Raw genomic sequence first — 15,931 nt, 5'->3', positions numbered from 1 at the left:
ACAGTGCCCGTGCCCTGTGCTGCTGTCTTGGCTCGGCCCTGTGTGCTTCTGAGCTCCTGGGCACCTCTGCACCTGCTCTCTGTGCCTTTCAGGTCCTGGACTGCCTGGACTTGAGCGAATGTGGCGAAAAAGTCCTGGAGATCTTCACAAGTCAGCTGCAGAGCGAGTCCACGGAGATGCGTCGCGTGGTGCTCCGCGGCCTCGTGGTGCTCACCTCGATGGTGAGAAGGAGGCAGCAGCTGAAGCTGTGCTGGCAGCATGGGGCTGGGGCAAGCAGCCCCTAGGGCTCAGCTGGGCTTTGGCAGCTGTGCTCTCCCAGCTCTCCAAGGTCACTGTTCAGCTGCCCGAGTGCTTTGGGACAGGCCTTCGGCCTCTGAGCCCTGCAGCAGCAGCGTGGGGTGGCCCAGCCTTGTTTTGCACACAGGATCCAAGCATGTTCAACCTCACTGAAAGCCTTGGGAAACTACTGTGGGATGCGGACGAAGACATCGTGGAGATGACCCTCATTGTGCTCAGCTTACTGCTGCTGCACAAAGACCTCACAATAGCCAGCCCCATCGCCCTGCAGCTGGCTGAGGCGCTCTGGCACCTCTTTGACAATGTGAGGCTCTGTGCCCCCAGCCATGGGCACTTGGATGCTGCCTTGGGCCAGGGTATAGCGGGACCTGGAGCAGCTGATGCGGAGGGCTTTTACTTCCTTTCCCACAGGAAAACAGCCATGTGCAGCTGCTCTCCATTCGCCTCTTCCAAGACGTGATCACGCTGGTAGTGGCAAAGGACAAAAAGGCCCTGAAGAAGCATGTGAGCGAGAGCCTGCTCCCGCTCTTCTTCCACTGCCACGATGAGAACGGGCGTGTGGCACAGGTGAGGCCTCCTGGCCTCTGGTGTCTCCGTGGGAGGGGGCTCAGCTGTCTGCCCACCCCCTGGCACCTGATGGGCTCCAGCCTCTTGCTGGCCTCGGCACAGAGATGCGGGTCCTGTGCCCTGGGCTGCGGTACCATCTCTGGGTCTCTGCTGCTCTGCAGGCCTCTCGGGAAACGCTGCTTTCTGCAGTAAGGTTCCTGAAGAGGAAGGATCTCAAGCAGCTGCTGAAGACGGATCAGATGTGGAGGTTGGCCGAGTGCTTGGTAAGGACGGCCTGGAATCCCCAGCCAAATCCCTGGAGAAGCCGCCTGCCCATGGCACCCAGTCTGTGGGGCTGGCAGCTGTGGCCCCTGCCCAGTGCCCCATGCAGGGGCAGCGGCCTGCGCCCCACACACCACTCCCTTTCCTGGGCCGTGCGGGCTTTTCTCCAGGCTCCTCTGACCGAGCCTCATGCCAATGGAGCCCCAAGCCAGCTGGGCTCTGCTGCGGGGCGGCACCATGGCTCACTGGGTCCTCTGCCCCATCCCGAGCCTGGCGCCTGCGGCTGTTGGCCAGGCCTCAGGGCTGTGTGGGCAGGGGGAGCAGTGCAGGGTGTAGGGAGCGCCCGGCCCTGGGGCAGGGCTCTCATCAACCCTTTCTCTCCATGCCCTGCCACTCTCTGCAGCTGGGAGAGGATAGGAGCCGTGCGGCCGAGCGCCTGCGCCAGGCCCTGCCATACCTGCGGAGCCCACAGGAGCCCCTGCGAGAGGCGGCCGTCAGGTTCATTGGTGAGCCCCAAGCTCTGCTCCCTCCCCTCCCCGCCCCAGCCCGCCGCAGCTCGGCCCCAGCACCGCCTTCTGCACCGGCAACAGGAGCCTGGGCGCAGGCATCTGCAGCCCTGGCTGGCCTCGGCACCGCTGCCACCCTCTGGCAGCCATGACCTGGGGCGGCAGCCTGTGCCAGGGGCCCGGGCTGAGCCCTGCCGGGCCAGCAGGCCCTGTGGCCTCAGGGCTGGCAGCACCCGTGTGCGGCAGCTGTGGCTCTGAAGGCAGGACTCGCTCTGTGTTCCCAAGGGATCGCCGGGCGCTACCTGACAGGGCAGCAGCCAGAGTTCCGGATCATCTGCATGGGTGAGTGAGGCCTGCAGGCTCTCAGCGGGGGCTGCCATCGGCAGCTGCATTCCCTGGCCTGCCCGTGGGCGGCTCCGCTACCTGCGCGCACCAAGGGCAGCATGTCCACAACACAGACACTCTTCAGGGGCCTGGGGGACATTCCTGGCCAGCAGCTGCCAGCTCGTCCTTCTTCTGTCCTGCTTCTTCCAGGCCCTGGCAGGAGCTGTGTGGGATGGACGTGGCAGGAGGCTCTGCCCAGGTCCCCGCAGATCCACCCTCTGACTGTGGCTCTGTTTCTCTCTCTTGCAGCCCTTCAGGACATGACGGATGACACCAGCCCTACCGTCTCATGCCTGGCACTTCAAACTCTGTACATCAATTTAGCTGTACAGAGCATTCCCTCCTCCCGACTCCAGAAGATGCGAGACCAACTCCGCCAGCTCTGGAAGTCGCGGCCTTTCCTGTTTCACCGTGGCTGAGTGTCCTGCTGCGGCGCCGTGGAGAAGTGATCCGGGAGGCTGCGTCTGCTGGGGCCACCTGAACCTGCGGGGAACACCTCTCCTCTGCAAGCACTTCCTTTCCCACCCTCTATAGGAACATTAAATTGCTGTTGTCATACGCCAATGTCCGGGAGCTTTCTCTTGGTGCAGAGTGTCTTCAGGCCAATAGGGAAGAGGGGAAGAAAGAGTTCTTCCTCTGAGCAAGTTGCCCAGAAGTGGTGTGGAAGGGAAAGTGGCCAAAAGCCCCTTGGCCTTTGGTGGTCCTGCAGGAACGTTTTTGTTTCTGCATCAAGTCTTCTGGAGCTGGGGGAACAAGTGAGTTCCGTGTCCGTCGAAGAGCAGAAAGCGGCAGGATGTGTCTGCTCCCAGCGCTTGCCTTGGCTGTTCCTTCTCAGTGCTGGCAGCATCATCAGGGACACACCTCAAGTTCTCTCATGCCGGAGTTATCCCAATCTTCTGCACTTGCCCAGCTTCCTCCCAGGTTCACCAGGGAAAATCGCTGCCCATGCCAGTCCATTCCCTTGCCCAGAAGGTACCTGCTTGTGTTTGGACCCGAGCTGCTGGCCACAGCCAGACGGGCAGCGCTTGCAGCATTGGCCATCAGACGCTGGGCTGGCTGGTGATTTCTGGTTTCTCTCCCCAGAGTGCCAGGACATCATTAAGGGGTGTTTGTCCATGCAACCCTTGGACAGGCCATCCTTAGAAGAGCTTTTCTGTCATCCTTGGGTGCAGGGTGTTCCTCTGCCCTAGAAGATGGGAGAGATCCATGTGCACAGTTGGATCCAGGGGCCTGGCAGATAACAGCTCCACACATCTCTTGGCAATCAGTGGCAAAGCATACCAGACTGGTTTTGTCCTGCCTGTAGCTCTGAGCAGGGGTCAGCAGAAGGGAATACGCAGCTCTTGGGCTGGAGCTGAGCTGGAGACCTGGTGTGGCAAGCACTGGTGGCCACCATCCCCGCTGGTTGTGTTTGTCTGGTTCATGGATGGCTGGGGCCCTGGGCAGAGCCCTGACAGCCTGGTCTGGCCCCAGGGAAAGAGAAGGAGCCCCTGGAGAAGCTGTACCTGGTGGGGCTGCTGCTGGAGACACCAAGGAAAACCTCAAGGATGACAATCTCTTCCTCAGCCTGGCCAGCTGAAGATGATGGACTTTGATTCTGGCACCTTCTTCAAAGCCAGGCTCCATGCCCAAATTGCAGGTGAGTCCACAGCCATGGGGATGCTCCCAGATCTGAGCATGGCATGGCCTGGCCAGGCACAAAGGGTTCCCCCTTTGCTGGGGCAGATGCAATGAATTCTTCAGTTGGCTGCCCAGCTGCTTTTTGGCTCTGGGCAGCTGCTGAAGGCTGGATGTGCCGTGGCTGGCTGCAGGCTGGGCACATGTCCTGTCCTCCTGCTCTGCTCCCAAAGGCAGCAGGGATGGGCAGCTCTGGGCACAGCCAGCATGGCCTGGGCACCGCAGGCCTTGGCACAAGGGGACAGGAGCCCTCAGGTGACAGGCAGTTTCTGGTGTCTCTCCTTGCAGCTGGGCTCTGTGGGTGCTGAGGCTGCTCTGGGCTCTGCCAGGGCTCTGCTGGAGCTCAGCACTGGGCTGGAATCAGCCAAAGAAGAAATGGTGTGACCTGTAGCACAGACTTGCTTGAGCATTTCGGCAACACAGCTCAAGTTTGCAGAGTGTACACCTCCAAGGGAAAACATGACACCCCCCCAAAAAAAAAAAACTTGTTCAATAACTTCTGAAATGAAATCAATCTGGGGTGACCCCAAATTACATTTCGCAGCCTGCTCTAGCTGAAGCTCAGCCCTTCTCTGAACAGTTCTCTCCACTGCCTGCCTTTTACTTCCCAACTGCTCTCTTCCCGCAGTGAGCTCCCAGCCCATCGCAGTCTCTATCACACTGTTGCCTTCCTTGGTGCCCCCTCACCACAAGGAAGAGGGAGCCCCAGACTTAGGAATTCATCCTGGGACTGGCTGAGGAGCAGCAATGTCTCAGAGGTCCAGTGGGATTTTAGTGTCATTCAGAGCCACTCTCCAGCCCTCAGCTCTGCTCACTGCTGAGTTCCTATTCCCTTTTCCTCATCCTTTCAGCAGGATGAGCTCTGTGAATCCCCTTGAGCCTCCCCAGCCCACTCTTCCCAGCCCACGCACCCCCCTCAGTTTGGCTGAAGCTGAAGCTTCTCTGTCTCCTCTGGCACACCAGTCCAGTGCCCTGTGCGGGGAGCCCCAGCCCAGAGCACAGCACCAACAGTGCAGTCCAGGCTGGAGCAGCTGCCCTGCAGGCCTGGCTTGGCTCTTTGTGGCAAGGGAATGCTCCCTGTTTCCAGCTGTCCCTGCAGGATGGCCCCAGGGCAGAGCCCAGCCTGGCTCCCATTGCAGCCCCTGGAGCTTGGGGCAGACAGTGCTCCCAGAGCTGAGGTTCCTGGGGAGCACCCGGAGCGGTGCCTTGCACTCTGTTGCCGTGTGTCACAGTGCAGGCTGGCTAGTGCTGTGTGAATGCACCAGCCCCTGGTTTGACTGAGAGGGGCCTCACCCAGTCACATCTCTGCCAAGGCTGCAGCATTTCACTGGTCAGAATCTGACAGGGCATAGAGATCAGAGTAATGAAATTATCCAGACTGGGTTTTTCAAAGGCCCTTTAGAAGGAAGGGCTTGAGAATAAACATTCTCTGTTTGCCACATGGACATTGGGGTGAGTGGTCTCTTTGTCTCCAACCCATTCCCTCCCCCTGCCAATGTTACAGCCACCCACTCCCTCACACATCCCCCCTCGTGCCTTCCCACTGCCGTGTCCTGTCAGGGCTTCTCCAGCCCCTCATCCCTTCGTGGCTCTGTCCCCTCAGGGTCTCCCCCATCCCAGCCAACCTGCCCGGCAGCAGCACCACAGCCCCACAGCAGCTCCAGAGGAGCCCCAGCCAGAGGCACCTCGGAGCCCTCAGCAATCCAGCCAGCAGCACACGGGCAGGAGGACACAGATGGCCCTCCCTGGCTGGCACAGGGCTTGTGGCCATCTCCAGGCACCGCTCTCGCAGGGATCCCTGCAGCTCCGGCCCCTGCCCAGCCGCTCTGTCACCTGCACAAAGGCTTCAGAAGAACCAGAAAAAGGGCAAGGGCCTTCTGACCATTTTCCCTGCTACACTGCACGTCTGGGCAGTTGGCTGAGCCCAGGCACCCTTTTCCCCCTCTTCCCCTATGCCCTGCTAACCCTTGCCAGCAAAAGAAAACTCCTGGGAGTCTGTGTATTATAACACATTCTATATTCATAGACTAAAGAAAAAAAACAAAAAGAATAAAAGAACAATTTTAAAGAAACAGAAAATTCCCGCTGGCTCAGGTTGCTCCAGCAGACACAGCCTGTGGGCTCAGCTCTCTGCAGAGCTCCAGCAGCGCAGCCAGTCGAGCCCCGACAGACGAGGCCGTGTCCTCCATGCCCTGCAGAATTGATCTTGCAGCCTCTGGAAGAGGGTATATCGCTCACTCTGCAGTGCCCGGAGGACATACAATGTTTGAAGTGCCATGTCTGACACAGCACTGCTGATGTCCTCTGTCAGGTGTTCAAGGGCTGAAAGAGAGAGGAACAGAGCCATGGTCAGATCCCAAATCTTTGGGGACGCGAGGAGAGCCCCCTGCCAGGGCCGTCCCAGCCGGCTCTAGGCATAGCCAGGAGGAAGCAGGGAACAACGGGACCAGCCCAAAGCTGCTGGCCACGAATCCTCCACGTGGTCCTGAAATCTCTGTGTGCTCTGCCCACACTGCCCCTCGTCCGCACAGGGAGCAGAGCCCTCTGCAGCCGGGGCAGGGCTTGCAGCTGCCCCCACCAGCCCCCACTGCCAGCCCGCTGCCCTCACTCACCAGTGCAGATGAGCTGGAGCTCTTCCTTCTTCCCCCTCAGGTACTGCCCAGCCATCCCTGTGAACACAGAGCCTGTCACGGCCCCAGTGGCACAGCTCCCTGCCAGCGGCGCTGCCGGCGCTGTGGCCACACGGCCTGCTGGCCCGGCAGGGCTCAGCCCGGGCCCTGGCCGCACGCTGCCGCCCAAGGGCACGGCTGCCAGAGGGCGGCAGCAGCGCCGAGGCCAGCCGGGGCTCCACGGCGCCGGGCCCGGCCGGCACTGCTGGGGCAGCAGGCGGGGCTGGGGCCGAGCTGCGGCGGGCCGGGGAGGGAGCCCGGGCTCGTGGCTCACCCATGAACCTGATGGCCGCCTCTCGCAGGGGCTCCTGTGGGCTCTGCAGGTAGCGCAGGGCCCGGCGCAGGTGCTCGGCCGCTCCGCTCCTGTCCTCTGCCAGCTGGAGAGAGCGGCGGGAGGGAAGGAAGGGTTGGCGCGGGCTCAGCCCCTCGGCCGGGCGCTGCCTGCGCCCAGCCCCAGCCTCCCCTGCCCGCACAGCCCTGAGGCGCGGCCAGCAGCCGCTGGCGCTGGGCTCCCGAGGGGAGGGGCCAGAGGGCCGGCTGCTGCCCGGGGAGCCGCGGTGCCGGCCCGCCCCGCAGCTCCGCCGGGACGGGGCTCCACGGGCACCTGGCTTGGGCCCACGGGAGCCTTGAGAGGAGCCCGCGCGGCCTCAGCGTGCAGCAGCGGGCAGGGGCACAGCTGCCCGCCCCGCACTCTCAGCACCGCCCTCGGGGGCCTTCTCCAGGCTGATGCTGGGACTTCCAGGCCATCCTTACCAGGCACTCGGTGAATTTCCACAGCTTCTTGTTCTTCAGCAGTCTTTCAAGATCCCTCCTCTTCAGAAACTTGGCCACACAAAGCAGCGTTTCCTGTGAAGCCTGGAGAGCAGCAGAGACGAGGAGATGACCCCACAGCCCAGGGCGCAGGACCCGTGTCCCTTTGCCAAGGCCTGGAGGAGGCTGCAGCCTGGCAGGCACCAGGGCAGGAGGCAGCCGAGCCCCCTGCCAGGGCGACAGCAGCAGCCCACAAGTCCTCACCTGTGCCACAAGACGATTCTCATCATGGCAGTGGAAGAAGAGTGGCAGCAGGCTCTGGCGCAGGGGTGTCTTCAGGGCCTTTTTTGCCTTTTCTGCTGGATGAGTCACCAGTGTTCGGAAGAGCAGTATGGAGATTACCTGCACCTGGCTATTGTCCTGTTTGAAAGGAAGGAAAAAAGACCTCAGAATCGGCTGCATGGGGCTCAGCTTGACGCAGGCCTGCAAATCCTCAGGGCACGAATTGTCCGGGTAGCACCCAGTGGCTGTGGCTGGGGGCAGCGAGCCTTACGTGGTCAAAGAGTGGCAGGAGCGCCTCAACCAGCTGCAGTGTGATGGGGCTGGGCATCAGCATGTCATTGTCCAAGATGATAAAGCTGAGTAGCATGACTGTCATGATAACTATCTCTCCATCTGTGTCCCACAGGAACTCCACAAGACTTTCAGTCAGGCTCCACATTTTTTTGGTCTGTGCAGAACACAAATTTGTGAAATGCCATCCTCCTGCCGCAGGGCCTGAAGGCCAAAGGCCTGTCCCGAAGCACTTGGGCAGCTGAAGCAGGAGGCAGGAGAGCTGGGAGCAGCTGCCCCAGCTCCCAAAGGCCAGCCAAGCCCAAGCAACTGCATTCCCTAGCTCAGCCTCAGCCACTGCCCCCTTCTCACCATTGAGGGCTTGTCAGTGAGATCAAGAAGGGCCCTGAGCGCCAGGCTACGCCTCTCTCTGCACTCCCTCTGCAGCTGCCTTGACAAGATTTGCAGGACTCTGTTAGCACTGCGTTCACTCAAGTCCAGGCACTCGAGGACCTGAAAGGCACAGGGCAGTGACAGCGGACCCGGCCGGCAGGAGCTCAGAACCGCACAGGGCCGGGCCCAGGCCGCAGCGCAGGGCACGGGCTCCATCCCAGGCAGCTGTGGCTCTGAAAGGGCAGAGAACTGGGAGGCAGCTGAGCAAGGCAGCGCTGGCCATCAGGCTCACCTCCACAAGGAACGCCAGGGCAGGCAGCTCCCAGCGTGGCTCCTGTGTGCTGAGCAGCCGGAGCAGGTAGCGAGCGATCCGGGAACACAAGGGGATGGAGACACAGGACATCTCCCTGGCAGGAGAAAAAGTAACCAAGACTGTGGGCCAGGGCCACAAACCTCCGCCAGGACTGACACACACAGGTCTGGTCTTTCCCCAGCATTGTGCAAGTGGCCCTGGACTACTTGGGAGGCGGCTCCTTGTGGGCACCCTCCTCTCCCAGCCTTTTCCAGTCTGCTTGGCCGTCCCTCGGTGACAAGACCCTCTGGCCCACAACCACAGGATCTGTGTGGAGCTCCCTGGGCACAGAGCACAAATGTCAGAGGCAGTGGGGAGAAGGGGGTCTCACCTGGCCAGCAGACTCACGGCACAGTGGTGGGTGTCAGCACACAGCAGCATGTCCCAGCCACAATTGTGTTCCATTGCCACCACCACATCCTCGTGCTGCGTTCGGCAGAGCAGGGACTTCAGGGTCTGCACTGCAAACCTGCGTGCAGACCAAAGCCCAGGTCACGCTGGGAGCACTGGCTCCTTCCCAGGTCACGTGGCAGGGACAGGAGGAGTAGGATGGAGCACCTCCTGGGGCTGGTGGCAAGGCCATGTTGCTCCTGGCATCCCTTCCAGAAGGTAATGACCTCCTCTGGCATATCCAGAGTGCTGAAGAGCACTTGGAGGAGCAGATGCACAAAGAGGCGGGGGAAATACACCGTCACCATATGTGGGACACAGGGCACCTGGAGGATCTTCCACATCACCACAGCTGCCTGCAAAGGACAAAGCCACCCGAGACAGTGCTCAGTGCTGAGGTGTCCGTGTGGCAGGGCCCGAGCTTGGCAGGAAGAGGCCCAGAGAGACACAGGGGGAGCATGGGGCCTGGCAGGCCTGAAGCTGCCCCTGGGCCAGGTTTGAGGCCAGCGCCTGAGGCAGGGAGATGCAGTGGGGGAAGGAGGATGGAGAGCTGCTGGAGAGGTGGCCTTGGGGCCAGCAAAGGCCAGTTACACAAACTCACAGCCAGGGCAAAGACACCCGTTTCGTCCCCATCAGAGGTGCACATGCTGTGCTCTGGCCAGCTCCCCAGCACATCCAGGAGGATCAGCAGCACTGGTTCCGCAGTCCTGGGCGAGCACATGATGGTCTTCCACATGGCCATGGCAGCTCTGTGGGGTTAGAGCTCCGTCTCAGGGAGGTCTCAGACACAGCACGGTGGCCTGGGCAGCAGTGGGGATCTGAGCCAGCTGCCAGCTCTGCCTCTGCCCATTGTCCCTCACTGGCAGCACCCAGGCAGCCCAGCCCTGTGGGGACAGACCCCTGAGGGGCAGGGAGGGAGCATGGCAGCAGGCATGGGAGGTGACATGCCAGGGCTGGGAAAGGGAGCAGCCAGAGGGCCCTGGAACTCTCTGTTGGTCAGACACCTGGGACAGGCTGTACAGGCTGATGGGCTGGGGAGCCCTGAGCTCTCTGGGCAGGTGGGCCCCATACCTGTCACAGGATGGGGCCACACGCAGCAGCGTCATTAGTACGTCAGCAGGCTGTGCTTCTGTGAGATCCAGCAGGGTCCTGTTCAGCCTGTGCTCAGCAAACTGATTGGCCAGGAGCCACTGGTGGATGTACCTGACCAGGGCGGGCACCTGGAGAAGGCACAGGAAGACTTGGAAAGCTGCCAGAAGGAGGAATGTCCCCAGTGTCCCCAGAGAAGTTCTTCCCTTCCCACCACACTGCCATGGCCTCAAAGCCTTTCAGTGACCAGTGGGTGTGGCTTGAGAAGCCAAGCAGTTCCTGGGAGGATCAAACCCTGGCCACAGGCTGCTTACTTGCTTTGGGTTGGAAAAGCCCTCCTCTACAAGCATATCCAGCAGGGCAGCACTGGTCTTGGTTTTGAAGATATGCGTGTATGCTCTGAGCCCAGTTCCCATGGTGCTGGTCTCTTCCTCCCGAATTCTCTTGATGAATTTGCAAACCAGCTGTAGGAGAAGGGCAAGAAGCCAGGGATGTTGCATGGAATTCTCCAAGTGCGGTGACAGCAGGCCCAGCCCAGGTAGGGGTGGCTGCAGGTACCTGCGCTGTTCGGCGGAAGAGGCCACGGGCGGGGTCCTGCTCTTTTGTGCGCTCCAGGGCTGCACCTGGCAAAGAACGAGCGCAGCCAGAGCTGAGGGGCTGCGGGAGAGGCCGGAGAACACAGCCCAGCCCTGGGCTCCCCAGGTGGGGACAGCCCTGGGATGCCTGAGGGGATGGAGCACGGCCACTGCGGGGTGTCTGCCTGGCCCCTGTCCATGGGCATGGCCCAGGGGATGGGATGTGATGGGATGGGATGGGATGGGATGGGATGGGATGGGATGGGATGTTTCCAGGCTGGCTGCAGGCACCATCCCTGTGGCCCAGCTCTGCCACTCACCCTCCTGCAGCAGCTCAAACAGCACCACCTCTTTGGTCTCCTGTGCTGGAGCAGCTCCAGCGCCTTTTTCCTCCTCCTCCTCCTCCTCCACCCACGCCAGCTTGGGCACTCTTAGGGGTCTCTGCTCCATGTCTCTGAGTGGATTTGTGGCTACTTGCTGGAGAGATGCCTCAGAAAAGCTCAGAGTCAGCAAGTCCTGCAGTGGTGCCTGGAAGGCACCTTCAAGTAAGAAGCCTCAGGAAGGCAACAGGACAGCAAGTCCTGCACTCTGGTCTCGAGGGCTCCTGCCACAAGGACAGGAGACTCCTGTCAAGGATTGTGGTCTGGCCTCGAGGGCACTGGCAGCAGGGATGGGAGATGCCTCTGGGGCACCAAGTCCCACACTCTGCCCTCAAGGGCACCTGCAGAAGAGAAGGGAGACCACGGGTTGGCAAGTCCTGTGGTCAGGCCTCGAGCTCAGCTGCAGGAATAACACCTTGGAAAGGCTCCGGTTTGGACAGGAACGAGCGCGCTGTGTGGGGGCTCCTCACGGCACCGCTCTGTCCCGTCCTGTCCCGTTGTGTGCTCTGAGACCTGAGGTGTGCTCTTGTCACTGCCAGCTCCTATGTCACCACGTGTCACAAAGGGCCCTTGGACACCTGTTCTATGCCACGGTGCCCATGCTGCACTGTGTCACAAAGGGCCCCTGCACACACTGCCCCTTGCCCTGGGGCCACCCCCAGCCCACCCAAAGTGGCCCAGGTTGAAGGAATCTCTCACCCCAAGTGTCTAAGACAGCCCGACAGGGTTTTTAGGAACAGCTCAAACCATCAGCAAATGCTGCCCTGCTCTGTGGGCTCAGGGCAGCAGAAGGAGCCTCCAGGGCTGCCAACACAGCTGCACTGGGAAGGGCACGGGGCCTTCCAGGGAAGCTGGCTCGGCCTCCTTGGGACACGTCCTGGCTGGTGGCCATCCTAAACCCACGGGTGTGGCATGGACATGGAACGTGTGGGCCAGGGCACGAGTGCTGCTCTGAGCCCTGGGGCCCGGGGAGCGCTGCAATCAGCAGGTGTGGCTGAGTCCCTGCCCAAGCAGACCTGTCCCCCGCCCCCGAGCCCTGGCAGCGCTGGTGCCCATCTCCTGCCCCAGAGACCTCTGCCCCTGGGGGGCTTCTGTGCCAGAGGGAGCCAAAGCCCACGTGCACTAGGGACTGTGCTCCTTCCTGTAGGGGCTGTTGGCAGGAGCACCTGGAGCAACTGCTGGCAACACTTGGTCTGGGTCAGAAGTTCTCACTCCATGCTGAAATTATTTTCTCATTGAAGTAATTTCCTTCAGCACAAAAACACCTTAGTGGCAAAGGCACAGAAGAATCTGGCATTTAAGAATCCTCACTTCAGGAAAGCTTTACTTCCCGTTGCTCAACTCAAGTAGTTCCAAAAATTTGCAGCTTCCCAACTTCATTGGGATGGCCTGAGAAGGTGAAGAGTTGGAATTCTGCTTTCTGTCTCAAAGCAGCAACTCATTTGCCTTAACATCATCCACTGAGAGTCACTTAAAATAACACTGTACAGAGGTAAAAAAACAGCCATTCTTTGGTTTGCAAATGGTTTTCTGTGAAGAGATGATATTATCCTAATTCTCTTAAAGAATAAAAGCTCTCAAAAAATTAAAGTCCACTCAGTGTTACAAAAGTAGCCCAAACAAATGAGTAGATGGCAAAAGGGCTAATCCTCCCCCTGGTACAGATATCTAAGTGGCCAGTAAAGAACAGCTCTCCCCTTTTGTTCCCTGCAGGAGAATCAGGACCATGAACAAGAATAGTCACAGATATTCTTTCTGTCCTCAGTAACCAAAGTCGTGCCTAACCACAGATGCTGCCTTCAAACTGACTCAGATTCCAGCCTAGACCTCTCACCTTGCAGATAACTCCTTCCCGACACCCCACCAACACCAACACCCCCAAACTCCAACACAGAAGCCCTCAACACCTCAGCAGGACCCCCAGCTGTCCCTGTCCCTCTGCAGAGCTTTCCCACCCTCCAGCAGACCCCCTGGTTCCCTGCACATGCCAGGGGATGGCACTCAGAAGGATCTGCCCCAATACCTTCTTCTGTGGCAAGCTCAGGCTGCCAGGCCTATGGTTCCTGGATCACCCTTCCCACCTCACTGGGAGCTCCCTGGGAAGCACTTTCCTTGAGAAGCAAGCCCCTTTCCTCCAAAGGCATTTCCCCAAATGTTTTGCTTTCCTGGGGAACACCAATACACTCTTAAGAAAAGCTGGCAAGGCTGAATAACTTCAGGTCCTTTCAGGACAGGCACTCCAGCTCTAGCTTGTATTCCCCCAAGTGTGTTTCCAGGTGGAGGTTCAGAGGTGCAGCCCCAGGCCCTCTACAAACACAAGCTGCCTGCTGCCTCTTCACCTGCCTCAACTCCTGCCTGCGGTCACAGCAGCAAAACCAGGCTGTTCCCAGCCAGAGCCCAGAGCCCTGTTCCTGCAGGATGCTCTTGCCAGCACCTTCCAGGACTCTTGGCTGTGCACGCAGAGCTTTTCATGCTGGCTCCCAACAGGCTCTGGAAGGCAGAGCACAACCTGGCTGGCTCTGCCACCAGCACACCCCAAACACAGGTGGAGGATGAAGCAGCAGGGGCTGTTTTGCAGCCATGCCCAAGAGAAACAGGAAGGGTGCCCTCCCTCTGGTCTCACTTGGTTGGCTTTCTGACTGGCTCTGAGCCTGGGGCTGCCATTCCTCGGTTGTGGGGACCAGAACCACACCTGGGATCCCAGCACTGCCTGACAGCGCTCTGGGCACTGGCACGGTCGCGCCTCCGAGTCTCAGGCACCGTGCTGCTGCTTCATTTGCCCTTAGGCACACCCAAAGCTCTCTGTTAAGCCCAGATGGTCTCTGGTTCTGCCCTCTTCCTGATCCTGTGCAGGGATGGAGCACTGCTGTGCTTTCAGGAAGCTGTTCTTGAAACCTTCCAGCATTCCAAGCTCCTTTGCCCTCCATGGATGCTTGCCATGGAATCCCTCACAGCTGGGTTCAGAGCATTCTCAGGTTTGCTCTTCCAAAGTCCAGGGGCTCCAGGGTGCTCAGCAAGATCTGTAACTCCACAGCGTTGTGGAACTGGACTTTTAGCACAGGGACCTTTCCAGCCTGATCTGCCCTCGTTCCTCTGTGTCTGTGCACAAAACACGGTGTGGAAGAGAATGGCAGGAGGGGCCTGTGTGTCCCAGGGCTCTGGATTTGCATCGTTCCAGCTCCACAGAGATGCAGGTAAAGCAAAGAAGCCAAACTGTTTATTAATGGAAGGCAAAGCAAAGGGATGAGCTGGGAGGGAAGAAAGGGGATGGGCAGGTTCTGAGGGCTGTCAACAGCAAGAGAGAAGGCAGGAGCTATGGGAGCTTCCCACAGGCTCAGCTATGCCAGTCATCATCTGTGCCTGGAGCTCCAGCTGATCTCCTCAGGTCTCCAGGTGGTCTCACCTTCCAAGAGATCTGGAGGTCTTAAAGAGATACTGGTTCTTCTGAGCCAGCAGATGAAAGTAGTTCAGCTCTTCCCTCAAACATCACCTGAACAAATATGCTTATGCAGGAGGGGCTGTTGTCTTCACTCAGGCCTTGAAGGGCTGAAAGAGACAGGAACAGAGCCACAGTCAGAACCTGGATGTGCAGGAATCCAAGGAGACCTTTCTGCCAGAGCCATCCCACCCAGCTCTTGCCATGGCCACAAGAGAGGAGGGGCCAAGGGGATCAGCTGCAAGGTGCTGGCCATGAATCCCCCTGCCCACATCCCTGAAATCTCTGTGTGCTCTGCCCACAGCACCCCTCGTCCACACAAGGAGCAAAGCCCACCACAGCCAGGGCAGGGATTGCAGCTCCCTGCCCAGGGATTGCAGCTCACCCAGCCAGCCCCTGCTGACAGCCCACTGCCCTCAGTCACCCTCACAGAGGGCCTGGAGCTCTTCCTTCTGCCCCATCAGGAGCAGCCTGGCCATCCCTGGGAACACAGGGTAATCATAACTAAGGCTGCTGTGGCTATTATCCAGTTTGATTTATGGCTTAATAAGGTGAGGAATTAATGGATTTTTAACTTCCTCTGGAAGGCAGGCACATGGATTCAGAGCTATCAGACACTAAGTGTATGTTTTTGGGTTACTTTAATAATGGTACTTACTGTGAGGAAATGACACTGGGGGAAATTTTCTCCCAGCCATTCACCCAGCTCTTTGGGTCTGCCCCACCAGTTTTCAAAGGGTTCAGATCCACTCTAAATGCTAAAGATACCATACAGTGGTTGGTGTTGCTGATAGGCCTCTTCTATTTAGCATTCAGAGATAAAAGAAGATTAACCTGGATAACCACACTGACACCTACCCCAGAGACAAGGGATGCTGCTGCCCCAGAGCCTGACCCTGCCCCAGAGCCCATCTCAGAAATGAACCACCCAGGTTGGGTGGGGATTCTAGTGAAAGAGATGGGCCAGATGCTGAAGGAGTACATTTCCACAGCTGGTGAAAAACCCTTCCCCTGCCTCAAAGAGGGAGAGTCTGATAGTGCAGCAGTGGAACCCACAGATGTTACAACTGTCCAGGTTCCAGCTGAACTGCAAAGGCAATCACAGCCAGCAGCAGTTGCCCCAGTGGAAACAAGGAGGTCTGAGATGAAGCCAGAGCACCCAGATGAAGATAAGAAAGGAGGACCCTCACAACCCGCAGGACAGACAACAGTGGAGATCATCACTGAATCCCTGATGTATGAAAATCTCTGTAATCTGCACAAAGACTATGTACAGCGGGGATATGAGGCTTGTACAATCTGGTTACTCTGGGTCTGGGACCTTATGGGTCCAGCTCTGCAACTGGATGGCGGTGAGGCAAGGAAATTGGGACCCCCTACCCAGGACTCAGGTATGAATCAGATTTTTGTAAGGGAGTTAGGCTCCCTTTCCCTCTGGGAGTAGATTTCATGAGTGCCAGAGGGAGGTTTGTCCACAGGGAGAGAATGCAGGATCACCGCCATAGAATGTGCTGGAAGACCCTCTGACAGGGGAGGAAGGCATCCAACAGCTGAGAGAAGTGGCAGTATTGGAGGTACTCTTTGGGAGGGATGGACAGCATGATAATGACCCCAACAGGGTTAGGTGCCCAGGGCAAATATGGTAGAGTCTGG

At 59.1% G+C, this 15,931-nt stretch overlaps 1 long non-coding RNA gene across 1 annotated transcript; it reads left to right on the top strand.

The window, feature by feature from the left end:
* Positions 1 to 1,754: 1,754 nt before the first annotated feature.
* On the top strand, positions 1,755 to 2,573 carry LOC132334896 (uncharacterized). The gene is made up of 2 exons (XR_009488543.1): positions 1,755 to 1,973; positions 2,265 to 2,573. It is a non-coding gene; the product is annotated as an uncharacterized LOC132334896 (long non-coding RNA).
* The last annotated feature ends 13,358 nt before the right edge of the window (positions 2,574 to 15,931 follow it).

The sequence above is a fragment of the Haemorhous mexicanus genome, chromosome 16 (assembly GCF_027477595.1).
Source record: "Haemorhous mexicanus isolate bHaeMex1 chromosome 16, bHaeMex1.pri, whole genome shotgun sequence".
Lineage (NCBI taxonomy): Eukaryota > Metazoa > Chordata > Aves > Passeriformes > Fringillidae > Haemorhous > Haemorhous mexicanus.
This window is presented reverse-complemented; position numbering and strand designations above follow the sequence as displayed.